The sequence below is a fragment of the Canis lupus genome, chromosome 24 (genome assembly GCF_011100685.1).
Source record: "Canis lupus familiaris isolate Mischka breed German Shepherd chromosome 24, alternate assembly UU_Cfam_GSD_1.0, whole genome shotgun sequence".
NCBI lineage: Eukaryota > Metazoa > Chordata > Mammalia > Carnivora > Canidae > Canis > Canis lupus.
The window spans coordinates 46,575,966-46,595,670 of NC_049245.1; the positions used below are offsets into that span (position 1 = coordinate 46,575,966).

A 19,705-nucleotide genomic window follows, 5' to 3' on the forward strand; every position below is an offset into this window, starting at 1 on the left:
GAGTCGGGCTCGGGCGCCGTCGATATTTGGTGACCCTGACTCCTTGCTTTCCCGAGTCTGAAGGTGGAAAGGGTTTTTTATGACATCTTTAGAAATCAGCGGCCGTTCTCCTGCCGGCTGTCCTCTGTTCCTGGCGCATCCTCTAAAAGACCGTGCGGACTCGCAGGGGCACACAGAACCCTAAGCGTGGCCCTCGCCTTCCACGCACGCCGTGTCCTCGGAGCAGCTTGACCTAGAAGCGTCTCTCGTGTTCAAAGATGCAAAGACAGGGAATCGGGACGTCCAGCGGTTCTGTGTCAGGCAAGTGTGTGTTTTTTGTTCGTCAGTTTGGAAAGAGAGCCTCTGCTCACGTTGTGCTTTTGTGCGTTGCCTCGCGATCATCCCTCGGTGTCTGTACCATGCGGGATCGGGACTTCCCATTTCCTCGTCTGGAGGCTTCTTCTGGGTGTCCATGTCCTGTCCTCCCCTTCCAGCCTCACGAACGTGTCACCTCTCGTCAGGAGATGGAGAAGGGTGTCCTGCGTGCTCTAGACCTGCCCTTCTCTGCATCTCCGGCAGCTTGACAGCCACACTGTGCAGCGCCCGACATCTCCTGTGTACGTAGCGGGACCCGGGGCAAAACCCAGGCCCGGCCAACGGACCACTGGTCTCATAAACAAAGTCGTGACAGAGTGGCGTCAAACTAGAAGCGAATTGACTTGTCCCTCGCCGCTCCCCCAGGGCCGAGCTCTCCACCGGGGGTCCACGCAACAGGCCGGTTGGTCCTGATCCCAGTAGCCAAGCCGGGTCCGTGCTTCCTGCCCTCCACGCTACGTGCTGCACGCATACAAAGCTGTTTCATCTTCTCCGCAACCCCGGGCACAATCGCTGCCGTGACTTCCATTACGGGTTGACGCACTGTGCAGGGTGGTTGAGCAACTGGCTTTTGGGACCGGACCCGTCTGGTCTCGGAGTCAAAACCCAGTGATCTCCAAATGTAGCCCCCGAGCAGCACTATTGGGGGAAATTCCTGGAAAATGCAGCTCCCTCGGCCCCCTCATGGAGGTTCTGAGTCGGTAGTTGAAGGGTCCAGGAATGTGCATTTTAAAAGTTCTCCTCAGATTGTAATGATGGACCACATTTGGGGATCTGCTATTTTAGATCACGGATTTCTCAGTGGCGACAGTCACATTATTTGATTTCAAGAAAGAAAATCAGGGACCCCTGGGTGGCTCAGTTAAGCATCTGCCTTCGGCTCTGGTCATGATCCCAGGGTCCTGAGATCGAGTCCCCACATCAGGCTCCCCGCTCAGCGGGGAGTCTGCTTCTCCTCTCCTCCTGCCCCTCCTCCCTGCTCATGCACTCATACAGCTCATGCTCAGTCTCTCTCTCTCTCTCTCTCTCTCTCTGTCAACTAAATAAAATCTTTTAAAAATTTGTTTTTAAACTTAAAAAAAAAATAAAGTCAAACCCATGCTCACCCTACAGCTCAGTTCTCCCCTCCCAGATGTTATCTAAGGGAAATGAGAGACTTGTACTGAGTGTTCAAAGCAGCTTTGTTCACAACAGAAACCAAGGCAGCCCAGGCGACCGACAGCCGACAGGTGCATCGTGCAGTGGGATTCTGTTCAGCAACGGGAAGGAGCACCCCGCTAACACCTATGGCAATGGGTGAATCCAGAAAGCGTGTGCAGTGAGAAAAGACTCACGCAGCGGAATACTTACTGTACCATTCTGTTTATGTGACATTCTAGAACGAAGCTAATCGATGGTTTGAAAATATTGTCACGGCGTCTGCTTCTGGCAGTGGTGGAGGAGTCAGGGTGAGAGTGGGGGTGAGGGGACAACACCCACGATCTCGATAAGGGCCGTCCTGCAGAGTATGCCTGTGTCACAGCTGAGATCTTTGCATTTCATGCCACGTACATCTCACATGAAAGGAAAAAAAAGAAAACCTAAGTGAGTTTTGCCCTCTGCTAATGACATGCACGGTGACATGTTTGTGGGTGAGTTATTCTCACGTCTGTAGCTTGCTTTGGCGTGTTGCAGAATGACATGGCCTGGTGGAGGAACGAGGGACGGGTAGATATGTGGCACAACAGACACAGGCTGTGATTCAGGAGCTTTCAGGCTGTCCTGTGATGCGGGGATGAAGGGCCTTCCCTCCCGTGGAGCGGCCCTGAGATGCAAGATGGTCACTATGGTTACCTGCCTGCTGAAAGTCTGACAGATGCTCTCAGACCAGGAGCCATCTTCCGTAGCTTCTGGCATCGCTAAGATACAGGAGCTCGGTGGGGATCAGAGGGACCACTTCATCCCCCGTGAGGCTGGCCTGGAAAGTGGGGCCATCTGCCTTCCCCTTGTAGCCCGGACGTGGGTGCAGGCAGGATGCTGCAAGATGGTGGGGTGGCTCTAGAGTTTTCCCAGATCCACGTGGCAGGTGCCAGAGAGATAGGAGGCCCCGGGACACTTTGGCCTACAGCATGTGGTTGGTTCAGGACAGTGAACTGGCCCCAGCAACACGGCCCAGGGAGCAGCCCACTTTTCCTCCAGTCCCAGTCGAGTCCTCCCATTGAGGGAAGCACGTCAGCACCGTCCTTGCAACAGGAACACCTCCAAAATGGCTTATTCCCAGGGCGGGGGCGTGGAGGGAAGTCCTCACTGACCCTCCCACGAAGACTGGCTGTAACGTGGACTTACTTCACTTGAGGTCCATGTCCAAGGTGTGAATACAACCGTTTAGCAACAACAAAAGAAGATGGTGGGAGGCGGGAGTGGGGGTGGGCGGTGGGCACAGGACTCAAGCTCACCGGCTCCACGTGGCCACTCTCATGCGTGCTCACTGGGCCCATCCAGCTCCCGTGTGCTGCTGCCCCGGGGAGAGCTGCTGCCACTTTGTAATCATAGCAATTTCAACCAACAGGGATGACTGGTTTTATCTGAGTAGGTCGCTGTGGCGTGGAAATTACCTGCTAGCAGACTCCCCTGTGCTTATCCTAGAAGTGTTTCTTGGTGGCTCCTTAGTGCCCACACTTGCACAGCACACCTTGCAGCCACGTGGAGCAGGCGCCAATGCCCACTGTGTCCGGGCTCAGGAGACACTCGTGTGCCCACTTCTCACAAGGAGCGCCGGACTTGCCGTGCCCCCCTCAAAGAGTGAGGTGTATCTGATGTAGGTTCACTTACTGATGACACTCGAGGAGAGCCGCTGGGTGACATCAGGGGGATTATGGTTTGGGAGACGAGTCTTTGGGAGAACGTTCTTTACTTGTCAGATAAGAACTCAGGGCTGTCAGTGACTGAAGCCGTCTGGTCTAGAAGGAGCCCTTTGGGCTGGATGTTGTCATCACCCGGGGATAAGCACAATGAAAATCCTGGTACACTTTCTTCCAACGCTGTGGACTGTGTCTACACTCGTTACATGAATCATGAATCTATGCTTGTTCTTGTTTACATTGGCAATAGTGAGCTCACGCTCTCGGGCGTTTCTTGACCAAGGGGCCCTTTCCATGCCTACTGCACGTAATTGTCACGTAACATCCAACATGAGGATCTTAAAATACCCCCTGGATTGTTAAAGAAATATAAAATGATATTCAGGATATCGAAGTGCTAACAAGGATGGTTGACTGTACTTTAATGGTCCGACGATGGGCAATTCATGTAAGATCTGTATGGTTGCACTCGAGATATGTTTCAGTAGTCAGAAATCTTTCCCTGTGCTGCATGACTGTTTACCAAACTCCTACTGTCTCAAATCATGGGGAACGAAGTGCCTTGTAGAAGAATAACATAATTTTATTGGCGGCTCCTTTGAAGTACAACATATGGCGCATGAGATGACCAACTGCATGTTAACCTCACAGCATTTTTACGCAGGGTTTCCCAACCACGGTGTGTGCATCCTGTGAATAAGCCCAGAGCTAGCATGTCAGTTTTTAGGAGTTTGCTGTGTGACCAAGTAGACCATGGTGGCTCAGCCCCAGCACAGCCGGTCCTATATGGGGCACTGTAGTGCCCTAAACTTGGTCCTTAGGGTTCTCACTTGCACAGCAAGGGGAACCATCTAGATCTCCTGCCTCCAAACCTCTTGTAGGACAGGTGGCTCTGAGTAGCATGTGTGTGACTCTCGTGATGCTGGCAAACTTCACCACCAAACACTGATGAAAAGCAGAAGACACAAAAAAGAGGGACAACACAGAATGACTTAGGTGACTGTGTGTCATGTGGGGCTTAGGTAGTGGATAGAATCTTGAAGGTCCATAAAAACTGTGATTTGGTTGTAAAGAACAGAGAAAGAATTTCCTTTAGGGCAATTTTAAGACAAGTGCACATTTTTTTAATTTTGACCCCACGTGTATGTATTTTTTTCCGTTGTGTTGGCAGTGTTGATGTTGATGGTGGTGGCATTAGCGTGTTGGTGATGGTGGTATTGATACTGGTTGCTGTGGTGTTGCTGGCAGTAGTGGCTTTGGTGGTGTCATATTGGCAGTGTTGATATCAATGGTGGTGGTGGTGGTGGTGGTGGTGGTGGTGGTGGTGGTACTGTTGGTATTGGTAGTGGTTAGTGTTAACAGTAGTGTGGGTGTTGGTGGTAGTGATGGTGTTGATTGGGTTGATGCTAGTCTTGGTGGTGGTGTTGGTGGTGGTAATATTGGTATTGGTGGTTAGTGTTGCTGACAATGGTGTTGGTGTGGATGGTGGTGGTGGTGATGGTATTGATTGTGATGTTGGTGTTGGTGGTGATGGCATTGGTGGTGGGTGTCAATGTGGTGGCGGTGGTGGTATTAGTATTGGTGGTAGTGTTGCCAACAGTGGTGTTGGTAGTAGTGGTGTTGATGGTATTTGTGTCAATGGTAGTGTTAGTGGTGGGTAGTGGTGGTGGTGGTGGTGCTGATTGGGTTGATGGTAGTGGTGGTTGTGGTATCGGTGGTGGTGGTATTAATGGTGGTGATGGTATTGATTGCGATGTTGGTGTTGGTGGTAATGTTGGTGGTGGTGGTGATGGTGTTGATGGTAATTAGCGTTGCTGACAGTGGTGTTGATAGTGGTGGTATTGATGGTGTTGATGGTGTTGAGGATGGTGTTGGTATTGGTGGTTAGTGTTGGTGTTGATGGGCCTCTTTGTGAGTTCTTGCCTTCCCAGTGGAAGGCTCTGTAGAGAGATGGCTACCTACCGAAGCATCACTGGGACTGGAGATGCCGGGGCAAAGAGGTGAGACAAGATGCCTGTCCTCGTGCAGCTCACCCGCCATCTGAGCAGCGCAGGCGCATGATGACCAAGTCAACACCCAGTGATGATATCAGAAAGCAAGTAGTGCTGTGGACACAGTAAAAATAGTAAACATAGATCAGCGGAGAGCTGGGCTCCTTTAAACTGAGTGACAGGACAGGTGACTGAGGCACAGGGACAAGCGAAGCAGCTGGAGGCTGCATCGGGACCACGTCCGTGCTGAGTGCAGGGGCAGGAAGGCACGGGGCTCTGGTGGACGGGTGTGGAGCGTCATGTCTGGCGTGGAGCGGCCACAGTCACCCGCCAGGGGGTCATCCAGTGGCTTGGATTCAGCCCTGTGTGGGGGGCCCTGCAGGAGGAATGAAGTATGTGAATTCACCTCGGGACTCAAGCAAATCACTCAAACCCACGTGCTTTTAGCTCAGACGCTTTCCTGGAAATCCAGCAGAGCAGATCTTTCCCTCTCTGGACCTCTTTCTGGAAGAAGCTGAAGGTGAATCCGCTCCGGACCAGCCGCACACCTTCAGCGTGGACCTTCCAGCGCCCACGGTCCACAAGACGGGCCGCGCTCAGTTTAGGGTCTGTCTTCCCCACTCCCGCCTGATACTCAGAAGTAACCCCGTGGTTCTCCGCATTTTTCTGCCTCTCACAGAGCAATCTTCCCTTCTGTGGCTCGTTGCCTCTGTTGCCCATAAAAATATATTTTGGAAAAACAAGCTGCATATTGAGTGCTGCTGAGCTGCCGTAGGAAAGGCCTTGGTGGCCACAGCCCTGCGCGCCACGTCACCGGTTCTCCTTCATGACGGCAGAGGTGTGGCCGGAGCAGATGGCACGGAGCACCTTTGTGCCTCCCTGCGAGCGGTGCTCCCACAGGTGGCATCACCCCGTCCACGGAGAGGCTGGTGGTCTAGCAGGTTCTGCTGGTCCTCCCTTCCCCCATAAGCCCAGTCCTCACCCAGTCTCGTTGGGTGTCAACTCTCTGGCCAGAGTCATGGCCCCTCCCACCCCACCCCCTCCAGGGAGAGAGCGGATCCTGCATGTGTCCTGCAAGGAGGGAAAGCAGAGAAGCCCAGCGGGTGGGCTCTGGAGGCAGAGGCGGCCCCGCCAACCCTGCTCTGGGGCCTCTGTGGTGCCCGGGCTCTCCCCCGAAACAAGACCTAAAAACCAGCAAAGTGAGACCCCAGGTTCTTGTTGCTGAGAATGTGCACCCGCTAAATTCCCCGCGTGAAACACAGGGTGGGAGGGAAGCGTGCATCTGGCTGAGCTCATCGCCCACAGCCACGGAGGAGCCTGTCAGAGGTGTCAGTGCCCCGGGGGCCCGCCGTGGCGGGAAAGTCCCCACGGACTCTGCGCACCAGCCCCCGGGGGGCCCCAGAGCCGCCCTCCCAGCTCCCGATTGTTTAAAACATTATTACTTATGTTCATCCTGAAAGTTTAGAGATTTGCATAAAATGCTGCCTTCATCTTCCTTGTTTTTTTTTCTAAACTTGATAACGAAATCTCCGTCTCTGCCCTCACATGCTGTGTGCAAATCACTAAAATCTATAAACCTTGAATAGATTTAGAAAATCATACGCTGCTATGAAAGAAACCCATAAATGAGTCTTTGTATTTGAAGTTCTGTCATTTAACAAATGCATTGTTATCCATTATCCCTTCAATACTTAATAAACAGCTCGTAATGAAATACAGAGGGGCACGATGGGAAGGGCTTTCTTCCCTTCCTTTTTTTCAAAAACAGCTATTTCCTTGCAGGTAGTAATTTTGTTTTAAGAAGAGCGATGTTTAGCACCAGGCCTTTTAATAAAGTATGTGTGAGAGAATAATTCTCCTAAAACATTCTGTATCTACAGAAATCTATATGTGGGAGAACTTGAATTATTCTCTAATAGATTTTATTACATAGCAGTTAAGAATTTGTCTAAGAGACATCTAGTCAGAGGCATCTATCTTGGCTAACGAGGCGCGGGAGAGAAAGGAACTTACTGGAAACTGGTGTCATTCCCTACTCGGGAGAATTCTTTGCCTGCTCCGGGCTGCCCTTTCCTTCTGGAGGATCGAGCGCTCCAGGCCGCCGATTGCTGGAGCATGGGGCGCGTGCGCACACCGAACACGATAAGCCGCAAATAAGGGAATCAGCACGTGTTGGCTGAATCCACACTTTCTGGGGGTGTGCTGGCTGCCAGTGCGGAGTCTGCCCCGGGGAGACCGAGGCACCCAGAGGCCTGTCCTCAGGGAGCCCACCTGAACGGCAGGACCAGCAGGCAGAGCCTCGGTCTCAGGAGCCAAGGGTGGAGGCCCAGGTAGGGGCACACCTGCTATGTTAATAAATTAACACCCGCGTGGAGCGTCTGTTAGGAAACTGATGGAAGGTGAGAGGGGACGCGAGGGAGCCAGAGGCGGAGAGCGGGAGAGGGAGGGACACCCCCAGACCCCTGCGGCGTGGGCGAGAGCCACGGCAGGATTCTCGCCCAGTATTCATCGAGAAATCTTTCGGACTTACAAAAGAGCTGGGCGTGGAACACCTGGACACCCCCGTGTAAATCCTGCCCTTCATGTGCTGCCGCGCGTGCTCCGTCCCATGCCCACCCCTACATCACCGTCCTTGTCCCGGTTCCAGAACAGCAGTGGGGGTGCCAGCCGGCTGCACCCGGACACCCCAGCAGGATTTGCTGACATTTTTGAGGCAGACGGTCACAGAGAGAAAAACACACACGTTCTAAGTTCAACAAACACATACACGTGCGCAACCAAAACGCTTATCAAGGCACAGAACATTCCAGAAAGTCCTCTTGTGCCCTGGTCAGCGCTCCCCACACACCTGGCCCCAGAGGCAGGTGCTGCTCTGACGTCTCTGAGTTGCCCGCCTGTGTGCATCCGCCCGCAGCGCACCTGTCCGGGCTGTACCGCGGCTTCGGTTTGGGTTTGGGTTTGGGTTTTGCCGCCCACCAGACGGCGGCGCTGCCCGCATGCGGCTGTTACGAACGAAGCCATCGCGACCACCTGTAAACGCTCCGCCGGGGCAGGTGTTCCCGCTTCTCCTTGGTGACCGCTCTCGGCCGCGGTCCCTTCATCTGGCAGAGCGGCGGCCCCGGCGCCTACCGTCCTCGTGGTGCCCCCGCCCGTGTCAGGTGTCTCCGTGGACCGCGTGTTCGGGTCCCGCCTGATGTTCGTCTGTGTTTTCTGTTCCTGCCCTGGAAGGGGAACGTGTGTGGTCCCTCCAGGTTTATTATTGACGTGGTTGGAGTCGGATCTCCCCCTTGATGTTTGTGGTTTTGTCTCCCTTTGTGACCTCTCTCTCTCTCTCTCTCTCTCTCTCTCTCATCTTTCTTTTTATTTCAATTGATGCCTTTTTTTTCTTTTAGAATTTTGAGTTATTTATTGGAGTCTTACTTCTGCCCTTTAAGTTAGTTTAGGGTTGTTGTAGGGATTGCGGTGGACACCACAGCCCACTTGAGGCTTCATTCGGGGAGAAGCCGAGGCAGAGCCGTGGGAGGGCGGGCGGCGGGGGCCAGCCCGTCTGCAGTGCAGCGAAGGAGGATGTTCAGAGTGTCTGGTGCGGGCGACCACAAACGTACGCTCATGCTCTCCTTACCGTGTAAATATCGATGCTTTAATAATTGATTGTAAGCAAACTCAGGGGATGGCATGGCTCGTTTTTATTACCTCTTTGAAGATAATTCAATTTAATAACTGCTGGATTTCTAAATCCCCTTACTATTTATAGTAAGCATTGGGTGTTAAGATCAACTCCCGAGAACCAAACAGCCACGGCGGGTCTCGTCACCTGCCCCCCTCTGCAGGTGAGTCGAGGACGGTCACAGGAGGACCATCCCAAAAATGGACATGGTTTTTTGACCCAGGATCAGTGGAAACTCTGTCCTACTGGCTCTGTCTCCCCTGTGAGGAGGAATTAAGCTGAGTGAGGGCCCCAGGGCTGTCTGGTCCTCTGGAGGAGCCTCCTCCAGGGTGTGCATGGAATCCTGTGGGCCGGGAGCCTGGGGCAGAAGAGGTGGACGTATGGTTGAGCGAGGATCCGACTCGGAGCCAAGTGTCGGGCTGTGCAGGGAAGGTTTCTCAGCCCACCCTGTGTGGCTGGAGGGTGCCTGGCTGGAGGGCAGCCTGCCATCCCACAGGCCTGCATGTGCAGGGACCCCATGGGGGCAGTGGTTTGGAGTGAGGCCCCAGGGCCAGACGCCTCTGATTGATCCTGGTTCCCCCAACACCTCCAAGCCTCATGTGCTCATCCCCAGATTGGGCAGGGGGGACAGATCTGTGTCTGGGAGGGTCAGTGGGGTCATGCACCCAAAGCTCTTAGAAGAGCACCAGCCCATCCCAAGTGTCACGGAGTCATCACTGGGCCATTATAACTATTATTATTAATTTTATGATGGCTCTTGTTGCCGTGACAATGGCCCTCAGTGTGAGGACCACCGCTTTCCTGTTGGGAGCCACCGGGGTGTCCTCCTCGGATGTGGGGTCGCCCGGCTGTGCACGGCCTCCTCTGGCCTCAGCATGGGGGGAGCGGTCAGTCGTTCATCTATATTACCGCCGGGTTTGTCAGGTAATGAAGACAGCACGGGCTGCACTGGGAAATGGAAATGAAATTTTTAATAGCATCTCCAGCAGTGACGAAGAAAGGAGGGCACAGGAAGCCCCAGCTCAGCGGCCACAGATTACAGAGTTGTTACTCACACTTGCCTTTGGAGGCACGAAGTGCATTAAGATGCTGCCTTGGGAGTGAGCTCACACTCAGGACTCGCTTGTGAAAACCGCACATTGTCCGAGCCGAGGGCAGTGCACACACGCTGCCTGACAGGGTCAGGGCCCGCCCCGCCCGAGCATCAGGTGCCGCCTCAGACCACGACCCAGCTCACCCCCAAGGGATGTGCGGCCTGTGTGAGCTTGTGAAGGAGAGAAAGTTAGAATGAGAGGAGACCAGTGGCTGCAGCTGTATTTGTGTTCTTGCCCCTGGAGGTGTTCGGAGGCCCAGATGGCGGGAGCTCCTGCAGCCGCCTGCCGTGGGCAGGTGTTGTGATGAGATGTGACCCTGGTCGCCAGGGGTGACCGCTGGATGGGTCGCCATAGGGTGAGTGGGAGCAGTTCCTACAAATTTTCGTGGTTCGTCTCTGTGAGCTGTGTTGAGTCTGTTGGCCAGTCGAGCGCCTGTCCTTCGGCCCCGTGACCCGGGATCCCCAGAGAGCCTGGGTGCAGGAGGCTCACTGGGAGTTTCAGGCTCCTCGTGGGCACAGGCAGGTGTTCCTATGATCCCTCTTGCCACAGAGTCAGGAAATGCAAACTCATTATGTTTGAAGATCTGGAACGGTTACCGCTCTGCAGCAATCCACCGAGCGTGTCTCTCCAGGAAACTAATGAACTCAGGGAAGAAAGAACTTTCTTCTCCCGTAGATAGCAGATGATCTCCATTTTTTGTAGAGCCCTAGACTGGTCATACCTGGTCACGCTTGGAGCAAGAGGAAAGCCCGAGTGGGGAGGCGGCACCACGTTCCAGCATCCTCACTCGAGCTGCTTCTCCGTATTGGATGCTAAAGCTCCAAAGTTTCAGGGTCAATGACTCCTTCCCCCAAAAAATAAATAAATAAATAAATAAATAAATAAATAAATAAATAAATAACTCCATCCTTCCCGTGAGCAGCTGAGCGTAATTTGGATACTGTTTGGCCTCTCTGCAGAAGAGCTGATGCAGCTGGATGGAGGAGGAGGACCCAGGGAAACTGAGAGAAACAGAGTGTGGCCCCTAGGAAATGCCCCTGGTTATTGCTACTTACCTGGCTCCCTGTTCAGGGCGTTGAGACTCAAGAATGATTTTATTAGGCAAGCGGTGCAGTCGGGAAGAGCCGTGGTCCAGATGTCAGGAGCCTCCTTCAGCCTGCTGACCCCACTACTTCTGAGGGCACCTGTCTCCACGACCTGGAGACGCCACTCTGGTTGCCCGACTCGGGAGGGGCTCAGTAGTGGGTGGAGGAGCGTGTTCCAGAAAGCGTGCCGCGCCGTGTGGACTAACGGGGTTCCAGGGTACTTGTGGGGATAACCAGAGTCCACCTGTCGCTGTCACCACCATCGTTAGGGAGCCAGAGGGGAACGCAGCTAGACCCCACTAATGAAGCTTCTCTGTTCTCTTCTTCCTAGGTAAGTGATCCCGCCGCCGAGCTGGACGCGCATGCCCGTGACACACCCGCCTGCCTGCGAGAACGTGTCTCCGCTCCCCTGGTTTCCCCGGGGTGCTGAGCAGAGGGCCCGTGTGAGCTGGGAGGATTGGTGAGCGCATCCGCCGCTCCAGCTGCGTGCGAGCGACACTGGTCACACCTCGGGGTCTGTGATGCGCCGCTAACGTGCACGTGAGGAAGGGGCGGAGATGAGGTGGCCAAGCAGCGAACCAATTTCTCTCTAATTTGAGAAACCAGCATAGAAAACAGTTAACCTCGGGGGCGCCTGGGTGGCTCGGGCGGTTGAGCCTCTGGCTCTTGGTTTCCACTCAGGTCGTGATCTCAGGGTCGTGGGATCGAGCCCCACGTCGGGCTCGGCGCTCAGAGGAGAGTCTGCTTGGGATTCTCTCCCCCTCTCCCCCTGCACCCTGCACTCATGTGCTCTCTCTCTCTCTCAAATACATAAATCTTAAAAAGGAAGAAGGTGGTTAGACTCCACGGGGATGCGATCCGCAAGGCCCAGGTGATGCAGAGCGCAGGATTCCCGCGTGAGCTTCAGGCCTAGCAGCCTGGTGGTGGTCGGTCTGTCCATCTTGTTGCGGTGACCTGAGAGCACGGACACTTGCCGGGAGTCCGTTTCCTGCTTCTCCGGAGTGTCCGCAGGTTGGCTCTTTTGAGGCTAAGGTGGTTCTTTTGGTTTGTGGCAACTAGTTCAGAGGTGTTTTCAGGTTTTTTTAAAAAAATTAACAATAAGTCGCTAATGGTCTGTCCTGCTCACTGGGAGGCAGCGTTAGGTACACGTACATTGGCGTGGTCAGGAGATGCAGTGGCTGACCTGAGCTGTGCAGGGAAGTCCTGCCCCGGCCCTGAGTGGCGGACCTGTCCCTCCCCTGAGCTCATCTGGAACCGTACCCGTGCTGCTCTTCCACAAAGAGAACAGCAACGCCGAGCCGTGAGCTCTCCCAGGCCGGCCGTGCCGTGTGTTCGTACACTCCCACCTCGTGTCGCGTGGGGTCGGACGTGGGGGGAGCTCAGGAAACCAAGGGATGCCGGGAGCCAGGGTGATGGTCGTCCCTGCCTGAGCGCGCCCGGCCCGCCTGCTGGGGGGGCTCCCCGAGCGCTACAGGGAGCCCCTCCCCCTTGGCGTGAGCTTCCCGGTGTCCGGGGAGTGGAGGGAAGTGGGACATCAGGAGAGAGAAGCCGTCCTCCTCCTGTGTCGTCCCTGGTGGCAGCTACTGTGGTCAGGAGACCAGCAATACCCCCGTCCGTACCGGCGGGTCCTAGCGGACGACAGTCCCAATGTGCTGAGACAAAACACCCGGAAGGTTCTGTGTGGTTGTTTGGCCAATTTACTTACTAAGACAGTGGGGTGACGTTGAAGTTAAACTCACGGACTTCCTCTAGGCCGCAGATGATTTGGCCTCGGGAAAATTCTCAGTGGCCGGGCGGGACCCAGGGAGAAGGCAGCCGGGAACAGCGTGGGCGGTACGTGCCCCGGGGAGCGCGGGGGAGGACGGGGCAGTCGTGTTGCATGAGCCCGGGCAGCCAGACCCCCGGGGTGTTCGCTCTGCGTGGAGGAACCGGGTCAGGAAACGGGGCGCGCCGTGGGGCGGAGGCCCTCTGGGGAGAAGCAGCGGCTCGCCGCGGCCCGGGGGGAGGGCATCGCTCTGCGCGGTCTCGGAGCGTGTCGAGGCGGCCCCGGTGCACACACCCGATTGTGAACGTGAGGGACTGTCTTTTAAAACGACCAAGGAAATAGGGGAAAAGGTCACAAGATAAAGACTGGTTTCCCTAAAAGGGAACCCAAACCCTCCTTTGGAAACGCAGCCGGGTTGTCTTTGTGGGTTCGAGGGAGCGTGAAGGGGGGCGTGTTCTGCAGGTTCTGGGTCGGGCGGGGGGAGCCGGCCTCGCCCTGACTCCGGCGTCTGCAGGAGGACTTGGGTCACAGGCCATGTGAGGACGCAGGTCAGAGTCCCCTTGAGTCCCAGGCCCGCCTCTGGCCAGAGGATGCCGATCCAGGGGTGGAAGTAACCACGTTGTGAGCGAATTGGCCGACCTTCCGTGTCATCGGCCTCATGGTGCCCAGCCCGGCAGGTGAGTCTGTGGGTAAAATGCGCAGGCGCTCCCCGTTCGCTGTGAGGAGGGCCACTTAGTCCCACACGGAACTGTGTGTCTTTGGCGAGAGACTTTCCCTGGACGTGCCCCTTCCTTGCTCGCTGCTCCGCTCCGGGCCGGGTCCTCTGGCTCAGTGTGGCCGCAGCGAGGGCCGCTCCTTTTGTCCTCCTTCGGATCAGGGCACCGCCGCCTCTGGGACGGGGACCTCACTACTGACAGGTGTCCTCAGGGCTCTCGAGTCCCCGGGCTCGGCATTCGATGCCCCAGGCGGCGCCCCGCACGCGGCGCTGCAGAACGCCCACTGCTCCGTGGGGTCACTCCGTGGCTGGACACCGGTGGGGCCAGGACACGTGACCCTCCTGGGACACCCAGGCCTTCATTCGTCCCGAGCCCGGCTCGGTCTGGGGTTCAGGAGGCCAGGTCGGCCTTTCGGAATCCAGTTGTAGAGCCGTGTTTCCAGCTTCACCTCTAGAGACGTGTTTGCTGCTGAAATGAGGCTCAGCATCGGTGAGTCCGCGGGAGGACTTCCGCCCCCGGGCTGTTTGGCAGCACCCGTAGCTCAGGGGCTCCCGGCCGGGGTGGCCCGCGCCCAGGAGGTGTTGGGCAGTGTCTGGAGGCATTTTGGTTGTCGCCACGCCCCGGGGTGAGGCATCCACTGGCGTCTGCAGGGGACAGTCAGGGGCGCGGCTAGACGTCGCATGGGATGGCCCCCAACGCAGATGCGTCCTGCCCCAGGCGTCACCGGGGCCAAGGTTGAGAGACCCTGACGTCACCAGTGACCAGAACGTCAAAAGAATTAACGTTAACACCACAGGAACGTTAATTTAAGGCATATTAACGCGACAGTTGAAACAGATGGTGTGCAAAGGGGATGCGCCATGTCATTCTCGAGCCTGTGAGGTCCGCGGGGTGCTTACGCCCCCCTTGTAGATGGGGACAGAGCCCCGAGGAGCCGGGCAGCGGCCAGGCCTACAGCGCGTCGCCGACAAAGCCGCCTGGAGCCGCCCCTGCAGCAGCGCCGCGTCCTCGGCCATGCTGTCCACTCAGCAGGGGTCGGGCCGTGGGGCCTCCCCGCCGCGAACACTCATGGGGCCAAACCCCAGGCCCCAGGCCCCCGCCCGGTACCTGGCCTCCCTGCGTGCCTGCCGCATTCTTGCCACGTGCCAGTCTGACCGATGACCTAATTGGTGCCAGAAACACGGTCACAGCGATTCTTTCCCGGCAGCTCTGCGTGGCGACGTTCACCTCGATCTGGGCCCCGAGTCCGGGGGAAGGAGGCGCACGCCCCCCTCGTCCCCACACACCTGCTCATCGCTTTCCCGGCTCCACCCCGAGGGCTTGACTTAGAAGAAGTGTCTGGTTTGATGGGGGGAAGAAAAGACGAAACCACAAAGTGGGCGTACGAAGCACCGCGCGCGGGGAAGGTGTTCCTCTTCCAGGCACAGCTCAGCACCCCCGCCTTCACTGTTGAACATTTGGCTGAAGATACAGGGCTTGAGGCTATTTTTCTTGCAGAAATTGTTTTTGATTCCACTTCTGCTTTCATTCACGGCTTGGAAGGAAGGCCTGGGATGTGAGGTGTGCGGGGCGTGCCAGCGGCTGCCGCAGGTGGGGGTGAAATGCGAGGGGAAGGCAGCCAGGGCTGGGCAGGGCCAGGGGCAGGGGGAGGGCAGGGCCAGGGCCAGGGCCAGGGCTAGGGCCAGGGCAGGGGCAAGGCCAGGGGCAGGGCAGGGGCAGGAGCAGGGCAGGAGCAGGGCAGGGCCAGGGGCAGGGCAGGGGCAGGGCAGGGGCAAGGGCAAGATCAGGGGCAGGGCAGGGCCAGGGGCAGGGCAGGGGCAGGGCAGGGGCAAGGGCAAGATCAGGGGCAGGGCCAGGGCCAGGGGCACGGCAGGGGCAAGGGCAGGGGCAGGGCCAGGAGCAGGGGCAGGGCAGGGGCAGGAGCAGGGCAGGGGCAGGGGCAGGAGCAGGACAGGGGCAGGAGCAGGGCCAGGGGCAGTGGCAGGAGCAGGGGTAGGGCCAGGGGCAGGGCAGGGCCAGGGGCAGGGCAGAGGCAGGGGCAGGGCCAGGGGCAGGAGCAGGGCCAAGGGCAGGGCAGTGCCAGGGGCAGGGGCAGGGGCAGGAGCAGGGCAGGGGTAAGGGCAGGGGCGGGGCAGGGCCAGGGCCAAGGCCAGGGCCGCCGTCGGGACTGTTACCGGGCTGCCTGGGGCAGGGAGGCTCTAAGTCGGTCCCCCCGGCTCGCCGGGGGTGCGTTGTCCCCGCACACAGGGTAGCGGCTCTGGGATCCCGTCCGCCATCCGGGAGGCAAGTGTATTGAAGAAGTAATTCGGTATTTGTGTGCCTTGCGGCCCGAGCACGTGCGCTCGCCCACAGGTTTGGGGCAGGGAGGGCAGCCTCGCATGTGGCCAGGCCTGTGGTCTGCAGAAGGCCCCGGGGGGTCCAGGTGAGGATGCCCGTCCGCCAGCCCCTCAGCCCGCGGGGAGCTGCTCTTCTCAGTGGGGGGACCTGCTGCAGGGCAGCTGTGCGTCCCGGGGCCTTCGGGTCACCCAGAGAGCGACGAGGCCCAGCCACGCGGACGCAAGGCCACGGCCCGACTCGGTGGCCCGCCACCACCCGGTTCCCCCACACTGCGGCTTTAGTGACCCGCACCCCGCTTTCAGGGCGTTGGCTTTTCTCGTTTGGCCGGGTGAGTTCGCAACATGTTGTGTGAGTTTTTCAGTAGAATATAGTTTCTTAAGTCAGATGCAACAACTAAAAATAAATATATGTACACACACATACACAGACATTTATAAATACAGGCATTTTCTCCAAAGGTAATTTTTCTAAAAGCCAGAATAGCTTTTGGGACCACATCTAATTAGGAGATTGTAGAACAACGCAGAGCCATCTTGATTATAATAACCGTCTTCAGATAATGCGGTGTTAAATTAGCTCACTCAACATCTATTTTGTAAGTAGATTTGGTTTATTTTTAGTTCTTATTTGAAGCCAGGAATCCAAATGGAGGCGAAGGGTTTCAGCGAGCGAGCGTGTGAGACCAAGGGGAAGGCGCCCGCGGGGCCGGGCCTGGCGGCTCCTCCACCAAGCTCCGTGCTTCTCGGGAGGAAGTTTGAAGAAGAGGTGCCGTCGGTGCGGGCAGGGCTCGCTCGGCCTCAGAGACGAGCTTCCACGCGAAGGAAAGCAAGTGGCGGACGCTCAACACCGGCGGCGCGCCCTGCACGCGTGCGAGCGCGGCCCTCAAGTTGCCAAGGTCGACGACAACAAGGGGAAACCGGAGGCCCGCCCTCACCTGTTGGAAGCTGGTCCGACGGGCCTCGCGCTGGCGGGTGGCTGAGGACGGGTGGCACAGTAGTTACTGCTGATTAAGGAGCCACTGCGTCTTGAAGACGCGGCTCCGGCGTTCAGTTAATCTTCCAAAGCCGACACCGGAGCGTTCTCTAAAGTGATTGCTCCTAAAATGCTTTTCGGCCCCCCTCACCCTCTGCATCTCCTTCTGATGACCTACTAGGGGCCTCCGCTCCCCGCCCTTGCGGAACTGGGTCACGCGGGGAGGCGGGCGTCGTGATGTATGTTCCCGTAGCCTCAGCCACTTAACCTGCCGCTCCGCCGGGCCGGAGACGACAGGAAGCTGATTATTCACAGCGCAAGCAGGCGGCGGCTGGGGCAGAGGATGGTCAATTTAAACGATCGGGGCTCGTTTCTCCCTGTGTTTGAGAATCTCTGTGGCAGGCCTGGCGGAAAAAACCCACCCACCGGGTCTTCGGAGTTCACACACTCACTCATGCACGCACGCACAGCCCAGCTGCCACCGAGGGGACGTGCGACAGCAGAGATCTGACGATCGTAGATCGGCGACAGCCTCGGACACCCAGCTACCCGGGTGCGGCGCCGAGCCAGGCCCTGATTAGGACTGTGCCATCGCTCGGGGACCGCGGGGCCTGATGACAAACCCAGGGTCGGCGGAAACGAGACTTTTTTTTTTTTTTTTCCGATGCAAACACACGAGGGAACGAGTCTATTTCAATGCAGACGAAGGGTGCCTTGGTGAACGTGCAGCTTCCCAGCGCGCCCGCGTGGCAGCTCTCAAGGGCAGAAGAAGAGAACTCACTCTCCGTAGGCATCCTATCAGGAATGGGGAAATTTTGCAGGTACTTACCCTGCAGTATATCCGTGAGGGGGGGAAAAATAAAATTGAGTTGCACAGCTAGCGTGTTGGAGGGCTTCACAGTCAAGGCATGGAAGTAGAGGGTAGCGGAGGAACAGAAGGAAGGGTGAGGTGTCCTGTAGGCTGGGTCCCCGGATGTGGATTTGTAGGCTCTGCCTCGGAAAACGGCAGCGTGTGGTGTAGACCCGGGCTGGGTATGGGGTCTCTGCACCCCGAGGCGATTCCAGCACCTGCCCACCCGCCAGCCGCAGCCCAGCTCCACAATAACCCTGGAGGCGGAAACTTCCAGCTCAGTCGCTGACACCTGCCGGTGCCTCCCGCCTCGCCCTCCCGAGCACACACGTTGCGCACACTGTGGTTCGTAATCCCCCGGACGGTCCAGTGACCACGACAGATATCCAATCCCATGGCGGAGATGGGGCCGGCCACCCCCTGCGCCCCCGCACCAGGCAGCAGGACGCCCCCCGTCCCTGCGAGGGGAAGTCACCGGCCCACCTGGCAGTCCAGCGCATTCAGATAATAAACGTGCACCGTCGCCCGCCTTGGACGGCAGTGACGCCCCACGTCCGTGCCAACCCCCTGAACCAGGCCTCGTGCCTTCACTCACAGTCCCCCAGGGGCGATCGGGGCCCCGCGGAACGCACGGCCGCGGCCCATCCAGGAGCACACCCTGCACGCCAAGCACCCCGCGCCCGGAGATGTCCTTCTGCTAAACACCCCTCAAAAGAAGCACCCGAGAGTATAGACGCCGGCAGATTCCAAATCACTAAATTTCTGGGTTGAAGATCTTTCTGATCAGATTTTCAAACAACTTTAAATGAATAACACTCCACTGAAAAACACACACAAAGCTATACAGGCTTCAATAAGGAAATTTCAAACGCTGAATATAGATGCAGCTGATATTTACAATGATTTCCAAATGATGTTAACCCAGCCATTAGCGCAGTTTACAATTGATTTTAATGAGAACCTTCACCATATGGAAAAATCCCCCCGCCCCCTCTCTCTCTCTCTCCCTCCTTTCTTACCCCTAAAATATGACGCTCGCTCCGTTAACATCCTGAGATACCAGCTGCGTGTGAAAATCTCGCTATCAGCATCTGGGAAGGGTAACATGATGTCCTTACCTCTGAAGTGCGAGATGTGACGCTGCGGTGGGGGGCGGGGCCCGGCCCTTCCCCTTCCCCATCCCTTCCCCATCTCCTTCCCCATCTCCTTCCCCATCTCCTTCCCCATCTCCTTCCCCTTCCCCATCCTCTTCCCCTTCCCCCATCCCCTTCCCCTTCCCCATCTCCTTCCACATCCCCTTCCCCTTCCCCATCTCCTTCCACATCCCCTTCCCCTTCCCCATCTCCTTCCCCATCTCTTTCCCCTTCCTCATCCTCTTCCCCTTCCCCATCCCCATCTCCTTCCCCATCTCCTTCCCCTTCCCCTTCCCCATCCCCTTCCCCAACCCATTCCCCTTCCCCATCTCCTTCCCCTTCCCCATCCCCATCTCCTTCACCTTCCCCTTCCCCATCCCCATATCCTTCCCCTTCCTCATCTCCTTCCCCATCTCCTTCCCCATCTCCTTCCCCATCCCCATCCCCATCCGCATCCCCATCTCCTTCCCCATCCCCATCCCCTTCCCCATCTCCTTCGCCATCCGCATCCCCATCTCCTTCCCCATCCCCATCCCCATCCCCATCTCCTTCCCCATCCCCATCCCCATCTCCTTCCCCATCCCCATCCCCATCCCCTTCCCCTTCCCCTTCCCCATCCCCTTCCCCATCTCCTTCCCCATCTCCTTCCCCATCCCCTTCCCCTTCCCCTTCCCCATCCCCATCTCCTTCCCCATCTCCTTCCCCATCTCCTTCCCCATCTCCTTCCCCATCCCCATCTCCTTCCCCATCTCCTTCCCCATCCCCATCCCCTTCCCCATCTCCTTCACCATCCGCATCCCCATCTCCTTCCCCATCCCCATCCCCATCCCCATCTCCTTCCCCATCCCCATCCCCATCTCCTTCCCCATCCCCATCCCCTTCCCCTTCCCCTTCCCCATCC

The 19,705-nt window shown here is 57.2% G+C and overlaps 1 protein-coding gene across 1 annotated transcript in view; it reads left to right on the forward strand.

Annotated features, from left to right (window-relative positions):
* Positions 1-19,705, forward strand: part of CDH4 (cadherin 4) — a 500,399-nt gene that overhangs the window by 176,519 nt on the left and 304,175 nt on the right. The window contains exon 2 of the mRNA XM_038572777.1: positions 11,363-11,491. The gene's annotated coding sequence lies outside the window, so the exon portion shown is untranslated. The remainder of the gene's footprint in view (positions 1-11,362; positions 11,492-19,705) is intronic.